This window comes from Trachurus japonicus, chromosome 4 (genome assembly GCF_045865225.1).
Source record: "Trachurus japonicus isolate A0001 chromosome 4, Traja_1.0".
Lineage (NCBI taxonomy): Eukaryota > Metazoa > Chordata > Actinopteri > Carangiformes > Carangidae > Trachurus > Trachurus japonicus.
Window position 1 is genome coordinate 5,785,592 of NC_140910.1, and position 10,935 is coordinate 5,796,526.

Consider the following 10,935-nt stretch of genomic DNA (forward strand, 5'->3'; position numbering starts at 1 on the left):
ATTCATATGGATAGGCCTTAGATCACGTCTCACTGCCATTATTGGCTCAGGTCTTATAGTGTCAGTGCATGCAGATGAGATACTGGCAGAGATTGAATATGAAAATTTAATAAACCAAATGAAACATTTCGATGATTAAGATCTGTTGCCAAATGAAGCAGACTATGTCAGATAATGGAGAAAACAAAGAACATAGACGTGAGGTTTAACAACAGTAAGTCACAGTTTCCCTTGTCATCCAGTGTGTTACAGTTTACTTCATAAAATGTTAAAGGGATAGTTCAACATTTTGGCAAATTGGCCCATTGCCATAATCGCTATAGTCATAGCAGTAGGTTCATTACCTTTAATTGTAGGTGTAAGCTATTTTCAGTACGGCGGAGCGCAGCAGCTGGCTGCTCAGAGCTACGCTATGGAGGCTAAGGGAATTTCTTGGTTTCCCTCATTAAACTCATCAAATTCAACATCCCAAAACTCCACAGCGCTTTTGTAGACAAGTTGTGACCTGCACAACCACCGCGCTATGAGATAATGACGGAACGATACGAAACGGAGCCGTTTTCGAGGTAAATACAGGGTAAATACGGAGACTGCTTGCTGAAAAACTGTCCCTGAACGCGACGCGCATCAGCGGTTTTGTATGAATTTACCTCGAAAACAGCTCCGTTTCGTATCGTTCCGTCATTATCTCATAGCGTGGTGGTTGTGCAGCTCACAACTTGTCTACAAAAGCGCTGTGGAGTTTTGGGATGTTGAATTTGATGAGTTTAATGAGGGAAACCAAGAAATTCCCTTAGCCTCCATAGCGTAGCTCTGAGCAGCCAGCTGCTGCGCTCCGCTGTACTAAAAATAGCTTACACCTACAATTAAAGGTAACGAACCTACTGCTATGACTATAGCAATTATGGCAATGGGCCAATTTGCCAAAATGTTGAACTATCCCTTTAACAAACCAATATATGAGATCTAAATTATTCATAATAGTGGTAAAGCAGATCAATGTAAACCGTCCGGCCAATGAGAAGGCAGTGAAATCATCAGTGTGAGTGTGCAGGACATTAGTGTAGAGGAGCAGAACTCACACTCGAGCTGTGGCCCTGCAGGCTCCTCAGGGGCCATGTTGGCAGAAGGCTCCTGACTGTCTTGAGATGTTGTTTATTGGCACTGCAGCATACTGTAGCCCCTTAACTACCGCTAAATAAATGCACATTATCCAACTCAGCCCTTTTACATCCTACCTGTCCACACAGCACTAGAGCTGCGTCATGTTGTGTTTATAAGGCATTCAGCTGACTCTCACGGCTTAATGGCAAGTGGAGGTCATTCGTGTCGGAAGAGCCTTTGTCCCCTTCTCTTTGTATGTGGAATGAGATTAAAGCACCAGCTGACAGCATGACGGTCTGTCAGCTCTCTGTGGCGTTGCTCGGGGACAGGGGCAGAGCGCCTCCATGGTCACTGAAGCAAAACGAACACAGACGTAGTCGCTCACTGCTGTGCACAGCTGTAAATTACATGTGTCACTAAGTCCTCACACAGAATGAGGTGTTGCTGTTTGTGGTCTTATGGTTCGGCTGCATCATCCAGTCAGTGGTCCAGATTCCCCGTCAGCTGAATGTGACCATCATCACGCTCGTTTGTTTGATTATTCAAAACACATGATGACTCTGCAGCAGTAATAAAGCATTAGGTCATATTAGGTCTTGAGGGTCCCATTATGATTCTCACAACACAATCCAACACAGACAGAGAAGCCACAACTTTAAGGTCTTGTCATCATTATTTGAGCTTCTTTTACTGTAAAGGCCACTTGAGAATCCAGTCTTGAGGTTAGCTGGTGCTGCTTGATGCTGACTTGAAATCAAAAACTGTCATTTATGACTTAGACCTGAGGATATGAGAAGAGTACAGCAACTGCCTGCAACTGACAAAATGTGCACAGATTATAATGTTAGTAATACGTAGTATTTCACTGCGGGCTACAGGCAGAGTGAAAAGAAAGAGACACACCCTGGGAATTAGACATTGGGAATTCATGCTAGAGTTGTAGGAGAAAAGGACTGATAGAAACAGATGCAGAAAACAAGTAAAGGTAAAGGTACTTTATTAGTCACATATACAGCTAGTACAGTGAAATTCTTTCTCTGCATTTAACCCATCCCTGAGGAGCAGTGGGCAGCCGCGGTGCAGCGCCCGGGGACCAACTCCAGATTATGAGCCAGTGCCTTTGGTCAGGGGCACTGACTGGAGGATTAACCTAGCCGACATGTTTTTAGTGGTGGGGGAAACCGGAGCACCCGGAGGAAACCCACGCAGACACGGGGAGAACATGCAAACTCCACACAGAAAGGCCCTGGGCGGCCCGGGATTCGAACCCAGGACCTTCTTGCTGTGAGGCAACAGTGCTAACCACTGTGCCACCGTGCCGCCCAAGTGTTAACATTGGTGTTGTTTTCCTCAGCTGTTTGGTCAAGGAATGATGTGTTGAACTTGTAATGTTTTCTCTAGACTGCTAGGTTACACTGGCTATGTACACTAGTAAACACAGCAAAGTGTGCAAATAGTGCACCATTTGATATCCATTCATCCATTGTTTATCAAGGCTGCAGGCGGCAGTTGGTGCAGGGAGATAGAGCTCCGGTGGATCTGTGGAAGAGTGCGAGACACCATACTACAAAGTGCAACAGATAATGAAGAGAAGAGAAGAGAAGAGAAGAGAAGAGAAGAGAAGAGAAGAGAAGAGAAGAGAAGAGAAGAGAAGAGAAGAGAAGAGAGGAGAGGAGAGGAGAGGAGAGGAGAGGAGAGGAGAGAGGGCTGGAGCCAATCCCAGCTGACATAGGGCGATGGCGGGGTAGCAACTCACTGGACAGGTTGCCAGTCTGGGCCATATACAAAAACACACTCACACACACACTCACATGTAACAGACTAGTGTGCATTAGCATTGCGTCATTTTTTTTTTTTTAATTATTGTGCCTTACTACTAACCTAAACTAATAATATGTGCTCAATAAAGTATGTGAAATGTATAACCTTCTTGTTTACATCACCTATATTCTGTCACAAAGACAGAACACAAGGATATGTTCAAGAACCATTCGGGCATATTCAAAATGGTGCAAAAGCAGAGTGAGCTTGCTGTTGCATTTGAAGTGATGGTGAAAACAGGTACCGGCTTCTCTCTTATGTCAGTATCAGACTTTTTTTCAGATTTTTTTTTTTGTCTTTCACAATGTTCACCCTGTCAGATTAAACATTCACAGCCGACTGCTGGAGATTTGTTGCCCACAACGAAAGTGTGTAAAAATCGGCCTGAATTATGGTCTGAGCTGTCAAGACGCTCTGCTCAGCACTTCATTACTGTTACTTTGTTTCAAAGTATCGTGGTTTGATTAATGTGGAGGGAAGTGTGTAACACATTTGTTTTTTTCCTCCTACAAAAAAGTTCAACATTTTATGTGATAAAATATAGTTGTTTTGTTTGATTGGTCCTTGGGCCTTATCTATCTGATTTGCTTTTACATTACCAACCCTGAGGTCCTCCGGCTCCAGCCTTTTAGTCATCCCAAGTGTTCAGACAAAAACTCATGGTGAGACCTCCTTTTATTACCATGGCCCACGTCTGGGGAATGGCCTGCCGTAGAGCCTCAGGGCTGCAAAGACTGTTGATGTTTTTAAAAGCAGACTCAAGACACAGCCTTGGCTTTTAATTGATTTTCACTTATCCTTCTTATAAACTCCTTTTAACTAGTTATTCATGGTTTTAGACAGATCATACGTTGTTTTTTAAGATATAGTTTGTATAGTATTGTATCTTAGCTTTTTTCTTTTAGTCTCTTTCCCACTATTCTTAACTACTTTTGACTTCTTTTGATGTTGATTTTATCATGTTTTCTTTTCATGTTCTAGCTCCAGTGTTTATGGGGCCTATGGGGGTGCTGCCCTGGGGGCTGTCCTGGCCTGGATGGATGGGGTGGCACCGCACCACGGCCATCTCCACAGCCGTGGTGTGGGCTCCTCTGTCTGTCCTGGTTGGGTGGTTCCTGTGGCGGTGCCCCCTTGTGGCACGGATCTGCATGACTTTCTGGCATGCATGACTCCCCAACAATGCTTTCCTCACCTGGATCCTCAGTGCCCAGCCATATAGTATCTTAACAAGTGTATGTTTGCGGCTGTGTGTGCATGCCTAAGTGGGTGGGGGGGTTTGTCCCGTACCAACAGGGAAGAGGTACCACACTTTAAAAACTGACTACTAGATTGAGGAACAGCTTCCTCAGAGCTGTAGCCTCCATCACAACCACCCCACCCCATTACCAATCACCCTGCATATAAAAACTAAAGATGCACATACAATCTGGATCTGTTGTGAAATTTTTTTAAATGCTCAATCTGCACTGGATGCCGCATTCTGGCTCTTTATTTATTCAGTTACTGTTTTACTCTTGTTTTATCTTGTCTTGTGTCAGTTCATTTTTAGTCTTGTGACTTGCTGCTTCTTGAGAGTGCCAAACTCTATCTGTAGTTGTACATAAACCTTCTGCGTCCTTATTCATTATGCACACAACAAACTTGTATGATCTGAGCAAATCATCTTATCTCATATTTGTCCATGTGATGGACAAGCTCCAGTTTTTTTTTGGTAAAAAAAATAAAATAATAAAAACTACATCAGTGTGTGATATCCTCTCATATTGAAATAGTTATTAACAGTAACCTACACAGAACCATACAACATCATCATAGAATTCCTGAAATTCAGTTATTGCTTTTGGTTTTGGTGTGGAACCCCAGACATTTCCAGTGGTCCTGTCTGGCCATCCCATGAGCATTTTCTGGAGTGTTACAGTTTACCCTCTATTTAGATTTCTTTCACATTGTACTGCAAGTCGAAAATGTTTTTAAGCTGTATACTATCTGTGGAAATACCTTGAGAAATGCTTTAATGTGTCTATTATTAGCTGCTTCTCCCAGCATACATCCCCTCAGTAGATGAATCCTGGGGGAGACCATCTGGTGGCCTGAGGAGAGAGGAGGGTGCAATCTGACCACAGTCCAACACTGGGCCGCTCCAGCTTTACATGTACAAATAGGATCCTCCTTTTTAACTGCAATTTTTTCTATCTGACATTCTCAAAGGAAAAAGCTTGCAACATGAGAACTGTAACGCCAAAATGCACACATGATGAGTAACTGTATCATGACACCAGGGGCGGAGCTTTGGGAGGGGCTGGGAGGGCGGCACGCCCCTGGGTCGGAGCGGGGACCTGAGGGAGTCGGGGGGAGCCGGGTTGGATTCACAAGCATTAGGTTCTATTAATTCTCCGTCGGACCACGGTAAAAAAAAAGAACAAGAAAGAAAGCCTGTATACTACACTACAACACGTATCCTCTCTGGGAAGAAATTAATGATCAGAGAGAGAGAGAGCAGCATAGCACCTTCTCAGTCTGGGACCTCCTCGTGGACAGATGTTTGTATTGAAATAGGCTATACGACTATTTGGGGTAACCTCTAGCAGTGTTAACAAAAGTGAAAACAAACACCCCTCAAAACATACTCCAGCATTATTGTCTCCAGCGTTTTTCTAAATAAACCCTGCTGAGCTTACGACGCACGTCGATTCCACTAAGTGCACACCATAAAGTTTAGCGTGCACGCAATCAAAACGTTTATTTTTATTTTTTTCCCCCATGTCCCTTTAGGGGCTCCATATAAACTGTATGTGTTTATTTAAAATCAGATGATTTACATAAAATATTTTATTTATTTAAAAATTGAAAGAAATAATAACCCTGTTGAGAAAAGGGACATCATACCTTTCAGAAAATGACATTTTCACCCACAATTGCAATTTAACAGCAAAGTATTTGTCCATGACAGGGTGGACATGGATTATGGATTGGGCCGATATTTGTGAGTTTCCACCGATCCTGGTTGGGGTCAAGAGGAGTGCAAGAGCTTCGGACCGAATTATATGATTGGTCAGACTTTTCTTAGAACCATATAAGAATGGAATAATGATAAGACTGTCTCTGGTGGATTTTTCTTACATTTTACTGTGTCATCAGGTTATTAACAGCCTTTTAACTTAAACAAAGAAAAGTGTCAAATTCCCAGAAAGGTAAGGGTTGCTTTAATCCACCTCTTTCTGACACAACATCTCCCTTACTTTTTTTTAATTGTTTTATTGAGCAATTGAAAAATACATACTTCCAATGAGGATAATAACACAGATTGTGCAGTATAAGTAGCCTAAGGAACAACAGGCTGCAATCATGTTTTCAGACAGAAAGAGATATGAAACAAGGTAATAATCAGGATAAATTATAGTAGAAAAATAGTAATAAAAAAATAATAGAAAAAGAGAGAAAAAAAAAGCCTAGGTAAGGGTTGGGGTAAAATGCGTCATTTCCTGTGTGCAGCGAGGGAATGTCGTTGGTCGACACGAAATTCAAAACAACTAATAGGCCTACTGTAAAAAAAAAAAAAAAAAAGAAAAAGAAAGCGAGAGATTAGCAGAGGTTTAATGTTCCCATCTAGTAACGGACGTGTAAAAGTTATGCAGTAGCTTTAACGTAGTGTTAACACACTTGGCAATGCGCTACAAAAAGCCTGGGCTTCAATGACACTGCTGTAATTATTCCGGAAACAGCCGAGCGTGGCCGACAACTCCCGAGTGTGTGTACGGACTAAGTGTCAAAGATGCTGCTCTGACACAGAGCAGCTACGGCGGACGGTCACGGGGCAGACAGACTCCTCTGTGTTTTACGGGGATCAGCGACTGACACCGGGAGAGAAGATGCGACACAGCCGGTGTTAAGGAGCATTTCACGGAGCTTTTTTTCCTGCTCAACTCGGAGGATTAGAGCAAGTCTTACGGAACTGGGAGACTCTGTTACCTGTGTGTGATCCGCGCTGCTCCTCTGGTCTGGATCATCTTCTCCGGAATGCAAACGTCCAGGGAACCGTAGACGATGGTGAGTCAACATGTTGTTTACAGTAAATGCAGCGCTTTGTGGGGACACGTGTGCGGTCCGAGTCCTGCAAACTGGACCTGCTGCACCACATCTTCACCAAAGTCTGGAGACACGGTACCAGTGCTGCTCACTGACAACATGCACAGAGACCTGCAGACATGCACTTTGTCCTAATCTAACACTTAATGAGATCATTCCAGAGAGAAAAAAAAATTAAGTTTTGCATGAATGAAGCTGAAGCGGTTGTAAAGTGCTGCCTGTGTGTTTGTCCTGTGATGGATTACAGGTGGATTTCTTGACAGATTGTGGATGTGCGATATATATTTATTTACAGACTAAAAAGGTTACTAACAAAAAAGAAAACAAAAACAGAAACACTTATACAGCACATGTCTGTCCACACACATGTTAAAAAAGGTGCAGTTGTTCAAGCCAATATTTAATACATAGAGGTGTAGGCTATCTTGAGTCAGAGTTGGGTCAGTCAGAGACATTATGATTCCATTCTTTGATCAAATCATTCTGCACATAAACTGACAACTAAAATGGGCATTGAATGTAGGGACATTACAGGTCACAAACAGGCTGGCACTTCTCATCCTGGGTACCGAAGGGCGCAACCTTAACCTAGAATAGAATAGAATCTACTCATTTCATCATTCTGCTGCTTTGATTTGGTGTGTGAAAAAATTGCCGATCAGCCGAATGCATAATGTGTTATTTAAACTCCAGCAGTACATTAGCACAAATGGAACATTTTGTTGTGTATAATAAAAGCTGTAGGTCTGGAGTTGAATGCATGACTTTAGTACAGAGACGCTTTAATAGACTGCTCTCCTGAAGCTGCACTCTACTTGCTGTGGACTCTTCAGTCTCAGCTCCTGATGTCTGTGTGGTAACCCATAGGTGTACATGCTCATTAGCCAGTTAATGTTAATTTGCCTAATGTGGGAGGTTTTTGCAGTTCAAACTTCTTGACTATTTTGCAATATGAAGCACACATGACAAAATCCTTAGAATGTGTCATGTAATAAAAGCTCCAGCACCAATCATTGCTAAATGTGCAAATCCATGTTCACTAATTCCAGTTACGATTGTATAGAACTTTAAAGGCTTTAAAGTGTGGATGTAAATGTCAAATCAAAATGTTCAGTTGAAGCGTAATGTAAGAAGACATATATATCACTGTGGTGTTTTTCATTGTCATATAACTCGTACATGGAGAGCAGACATTTATTTCCTCATAGATTCTCAGCTGCAGGCTGCCGCTGCTCTACTGTCATCAGACTCTCAACCAAGTTAACTGACAACGGTGAATACTGGGCAAGGAGTGGCTGATCGCTGGTGTGTGTAAGGACGAGGGTGAGAGAGGGAGGGAGCGAGTGGGAAAGAGAGGAGAGAGATCGATGTAGCTTTGTGGTGATCAGCCCGGCGGAGCAGACTGCACACTGCATCTCCCTCATGTCTGGTCTTCTGAAAAAAACAAAACAACTTTAAGTTCAGTCCTGGGACTCTATCCCCCTGTTGGTGTCTTTATCATCAACGCTCCGATCCCAGTACAGTACCACCCAGTCAGCCCAGTTTCACACAATAAGCAACAGATAGTTAAACCAACATTAACCCTGTCAGTTTATCCAGCAGGGATTTGTTTTCTGCTCTAGTTGCATAAGAAATTCTAATACATGAATTTAAGCCCTGAAAGTCTGTTTAGGTTATAAGGAGCAGGATAGGCAGCTTGTTTAATTAAAACAAGGATCTGTCTCTCTCTGTGTGTCTGTGTGATTTTGGGATGGTTTATATTAAAGCTGAGTGTCAAGATCTGGTTCAGGCGGAGATCCAAGAACTGTGGATTTGTGAAGATGCATAGGCCTACATTTCTGATTTTGCTTTTCAGTGCCAGAAGCGTTTGGATATTTCAGCCACACTCTGGGTGAAGAGTAGTGAGCATTTATAGTCAGTAAGTTTTACTTCTCTACCAGTTCCAACATCATTTGGATTGCTGTAGGCTACGTCAACAAAGCATGTGGAGTTCATCTGTTGTTTACATCCTGGACCATGGCTGAGCACAGCAACCGCTGCAAACTTTGGCCGAGCTTTACTAGATAAGGACACAGCACAATGCAACTTCTGCAGTAAGCATATTCAGTGCAAGGGAAGAAGCACCATTATATATTTATGTAGCAAATACATCAGCATGAGGTGACTTTTAAAGAATGTGTCATGTTTGATGTGTTGCTGTCTCCCCCACTATAACACCTCAGAGAGCAGCAGTGTCATCATTGACATTTACCTTCTCTAAACAAGTGATGTTCTCAGTTGTTTTCTCTCCTTCCACCTCTGCACCTTCCTGGAAAGTCTCCTCTCACCCTGGCAATGAAGGTGATTGAAGAAGAAGAACTTTATTTGTCCCCATAGGGAAATTGGTTTTCGGCATTAGCTGTGGATTTCATTGACACAACATAGTGAGAACACACAGGCACAGACACACGCCTTGAATTAGGTGCAATAAAAAATAAAAAGTGCATCAGCTGTTCAGTAGTTTAATGGCTTGTGGGACATATAAATATTTAGATCTGTTTTTTGTAAATGATGGTGGGTGGTATCGGTGCTTCCGGTCATTGATGATGTTGTTTGCCTTCTTCAGGCCTCTGCCCTTGTAGATGCTCTCTAGGCTGGGAAGTTCAGTCCCTATCAGCTTCGATGCAGTTGTCACTTTCCCTCTCAGATTTTTCTTTTGTGCCTCTGTGGCGTTTCCAAACCAGCAGATGATACAGAATGTTAAAACACTTTCAATAAAAGCACAGTAAAACATTTTCAACATTTAATTGTTTAGTTTATTATGCCGAAGACAATCCCAATTAATCAACTGCATCAATAACAATAAAAAGGGCAGCTTTAGCCAACATGGCTAATATCCTGCTGTAGTCCCCGGCCAGATGACAATAGGCACCATAAAAAGCAAAACAAAAACAAAAACAATATATTACAGCACATTGATTAAAAGAGAGCGTTAGGACAGCTAGGAGACAAGATAAATCAATGAAGATAGGAGAGAACAGTGAAACGTCAGTACAATCAGAGATACCTAATCAAAACATACAGAAGCAGCACATAAAACATAATCACACATCAGCACATACAATCACATTCAGGAGTGCAGACAGACATCACACACTGTATAGACAGGCAGCATCCATGATCATGACGCAAATAACACAGCCATTATGTTAGTGTATGCAGGTGTAATTGTCGGTAAGCCATGTTTTTAACTTACCGTAGCTGTAAAAGTGGAGTACAGTATGTGTATCTTTGATATGGGTGGGAAGTGAGTTCCAATTATGTATTGCTTTAACAGAGAATGATAACTGACCTTTTCTTGAGTGGGACTGATAAGTCACCACGTGTGGTGCTTCTAGTGATCTGAACAGTGCTGCGTTGGTTTATGAGTGAGTTCAGTGGAGGAGGAGCTATAAAGACCTGACAGATGTTCCTATATTTTATGACATCTTCCCAACTCAGAAGCTTGTGTTTGTGTAGGAATTGTGAACGTGAAAGGACAGCGGTTTCTAAAGTACATTCTTTGCTGGGTCTTTGTGCTCATACATTGCTGCTGATTATCTACAGATTCCTTTTGTCCATTTAGTGGTACTTTTTATTCATTATTACTTTGAATAGGTTTGATTTGTAAATAAATGTTGACCATCCCATATGAGATGAAAGAGTTCCGCACACCAGAAGTAGCTCCTGCAAGTTTTTTTTACGTGTAATGTTTTGGGCCCTACTGTATTTCTTAATATTGCAATATATATTGCAGAAGAAAAAAAATATTGCCATGTTATTTTTTTCCAAAGTCGTGCAGCCCTAGTTTGAAAATATCTGTCTGTCTCGTCAGACTGTAACCAGGTGTGCGGAAGTGATGAAATGAAGACTTGTCTGATGAACTGCTAAAGAGAGCAGCTGACT

General features: G+C 42.2%; 1 protein-coding gene across 11 annotated transcripts in view; it reads left to right on the forward strand.

The window, feature by feature from the left end:
- The first annotated feature begins 6,601 nt into the window (after window positions 1–6,601).
- Window positions 6,602–10,935, forward strand: part of ptprfa (protein tyrosine phosphatase receptor type Fa) — a 136,373-nt gene continuing 132,039 nt past the window's right edge. For 6 of the 11 annotated variants that reach the window (XM_085773527.1, XM_085773530.1, XM_085773532.1 and 3 more), the window contains exon 1: window positions 6,603–6,972. The gene's annotated coding sequence lies outside the window, so the exon portion shown is untranslated. Of the gene's footprint in view, window positions 6,973–10,935 lie in introns of all 11 variants that reach the window. The other 5 variants (XM_085773521.1, XM_085773525.1, XM_085773523.1 and 2 more) reach the window with 1 other exon arrangement.